Below are 3,125 nucleotides of genomic sequence, written 5' to 3'. Positions count from 1 at the left end.
CCCCACCGAGTACTCTCACTAAGTCAACTCTTTAGGTCCATTCATCAAGTCACCCTGCAAAGTCAACCCTTTAAGTTCATTCATCAAGTCACCCGACCAAGTCGACTCTTTAAGTCCTTTCATCAAGTCACCCCACCAAGCCGACTCTTTAAGTCCGTTCATCAAGTCACCCCACCAGGTTGGCCCACCAGGTCGACTCTTTAAGTCTGTTCATCAATTCACCCCACCAAGTACTCTCACCAAGTCAACTCTTTAGGTCCGTTCATCAAGTCACCCCGCCAAGTCAACCCTTTAAGTCTGTTCATCAGGTCGCCCCACCAAGTAATCTCACCAAGTTGACTCTTTAAGTCCTTTCATCAATTCACCCCACCAAGTCAACTCTTCAAGTCTATTCATCAAGTCACTAGAACAAGTACTCTAACCAAGTTGACCCTTTAAGTTTGTTCATCATGTCGCCCCACCAAGTACTCTCACCAAGTTGACTCTTTAAGTCCTTTCATCAAGTCACCCCACCAAGTCGAATCTTCAAGTTTGTTCATCAAGTAACCAGAACAAGTACTCTAACCAAGTCGACCCTTTAATTCAGTTCATCAAGTCGCCCCACCAAGTACTCTCACCAAGTCAACTCTTTAAGTCCTTTCATCAAGTCACCCCACGAAGTCGACTCTTTAAGTCCTTTCATCAAGTCACCCCACCAAGTCGACTCTTTAAGTCCGTTCATCAAGTCACCTGAACTAGTACAAGTACTCTCACCAAGTCGACTCTTTATGTCCGTTCATCAAGTCACCCCTCCAATTCGGCCAACCAAGTACTCCCACCAAGTCGATTCTTTAAGTTCGTTCATTAGTTCACCCCCCCAAGTACTCTCACCAAGTGGACTCTTTAAGTCTGCTCATCAAGTCGAGCCACCAAGTACTCTCAGCAAGTTAACTCTTTGAGTCTATTCATCAAGTCACCCTACCAAGTGCTCTCACCAAGTTAACTCTTTAGGTCCATTCATAGAGTCACCCCACAAAGTTGACCCTTCAAGTGTGTTCATCAAGTCATCCCACCAAGTTGACTCTTTAATTTCATTTATCAAGTCACCCCGCCAGGTCGGTCCACCAAGTGGACTCTTTAAGTTCGTTCATGAAGTCACTCTGCCAATTCGGCCCACCAAGTCGACTCTTTAAGTTCATTCATCAAGTCACTCCACCAGGTCAGCCCACCAAGTACTCTCACCAAGTCGACTCTTTAAGTTTGATGACCAAGTCAGCCCGCCAGGTCGGCCTACCGAGTACTCTCACCAAGTAACCTCTTTAGGTTTGTTCATCAAGTCACCCCACCAAGTATTCTCACCAAGTTGACTCTTTAAATTCGTTCATCAAGTTGTTCCACCAGGTTGGCCCGCCAAGTACTCTTACCAAGTCGACCCTTTAAGTTTGGTCATCAAATCACCTCGCCAGGTCGGCCCACCAAGTACTCTCACAAAGTTGACTCTTTAGGTTCATTCATCAATTCAAACCGCCAGCTCAGCCCACCAAGTTCTCTCACCAAGTCGACTCTTTAAGTTCGATCATCAAGTCAACCTGCTAGTTTGACCCACCAAGTACTCTCACAAAGTCGACTCTCTAAGTTCGTTCATCAAGTCACCCTGCCGGGTCAGCCCACCAAGTACCCTCACCAAGTCACCCTGCTAGTTTGACCCACCAAGTCGACTCTTTAAGTTCGTTCATCAAGTCACCCGGCCAAGTCAGCCCACCAAGTTGACTCTTTAAGTTCGTTCATCAAGTCATGTGACTAGGTCAGCCCACCGAGTCCTCTCACCAAGTCAACTCTTTAGGTTTGTTCATCAAGTCACCCCGCCAGGGCGGCCCACCAAGTACTCTCACCAAGTCGACTCTTTAAGTTTGTTCATCAAGTCACCCTACTAGGTTGGCCCACCAAGTTGACTCTTTAAGTTCGTTCATCAAGTCACCCTACTAGTACGGCCCACCAAGTCGACTCTTTAGGTTCGTTCATCAAGTCACCCTGCCAGGTCAGCCCACCAAGTCGACTCTTTAGGTTCATTCATCAAGTCACCCCACCAAGTACTCTCACCAAGTTGACTCTTTAAGTTCGCTCATCAAATCACCCCGCTATGTCTGCCCACCAAGTACTCTCACCAAGTCGACTCTTTAGGTTCATTCATCAAATCACCCCGCCAGGTTGGCCCACCAAGTGGACTCTTTAAGTTCATTCATCAAGTCACCCTGCCAGGTCGGCAAGTCACCCCGCCAGGTCAGCCCACCAAGTCGACTCTTTAAGTTCGTTCATCAAGTCACCCCACCAAGTACTCTAACCAAGTCGATTCTTAAAGTGCGTTCATCAAGTCACCCGACCAAGTACTCTCACCAAGTTGACTCTTTAAGTCCTTTCATCAAGTCACCCCAGCAAGTCGACTCTTTAAGTCCGTTCATCAAGTCACCAGAAAAAGGACAAGTACTCTCACCAAGTCGACTCTTTATGTCCGTTCATCAAGTCACCCCACCAGTTCGGCCAACCAAGTACTCCCACCAAGTCGATTCTTTAAGTCTGTTCATCAGTTCACCCCGCTAAGTACTCTCACCAAGTGGACTCTTTAAGTCTGCTCATCAAGTCGAGCCACCAAGTACTCTCAGCAAGTTGACTCTTTGAGTCCGTTCATCAAGTCACCCCACCAAGTACTCTAACCAAGTCGATTCTTCAAGTGCGCTCATCAAGTCACCCCACCAAGTACTCTCACCAAGTCGACTCTTTGAGTTTGTTCATCAAGTCACCCCACCAAGTGCTCTCACCAAGTCAACTCTTTAGGTCTGTTCATAGAGTCACCCCACCAAGTCGACCCTTCAAGTGTGTTCGTCAAGTCACCCCACCAAGTCGACTCTTTAAGTTAATTGATCAAGTCACCCCGCTAGGTTAGCCCACAAATTACTCTCACCAAGTCGACTCTTTAAGTTCATTCATCAAGTCACCCTGCCAGGTCGACCCACCAAGTGGACTCTTTAAGTTCGTTCATGAAGTCACTCTGCCAAGTTGGCCCACCAGGTTGACTCTTTAAGTTCATTCATCAAGTCACACCGCCAGGTTAGCCCACCAACTACTCTCACCAAGTCGAATCTTTAAGT

Source organism: Cupressus sempervirens, chromosome 2 (assembly GCF_028749045.1).
Source record: "Cupressus sempervirens isolate cs-2001-9-10 chromosome 2, ASM2874904v1, whole genome shotgun sequence".
In the NCBI taxonomy this organism is placed as follows: Eukaryota; Viridiplantae; Streptophyta; class Pinopsida; order Cupressales; family Cupressaceae; genus Cupressus; species Cupressus sempervirens.
The sequence above is the reverse complement of the archived record's forward strand: the minus strand, read 5'-3'. Positions refer to the sequence as shown.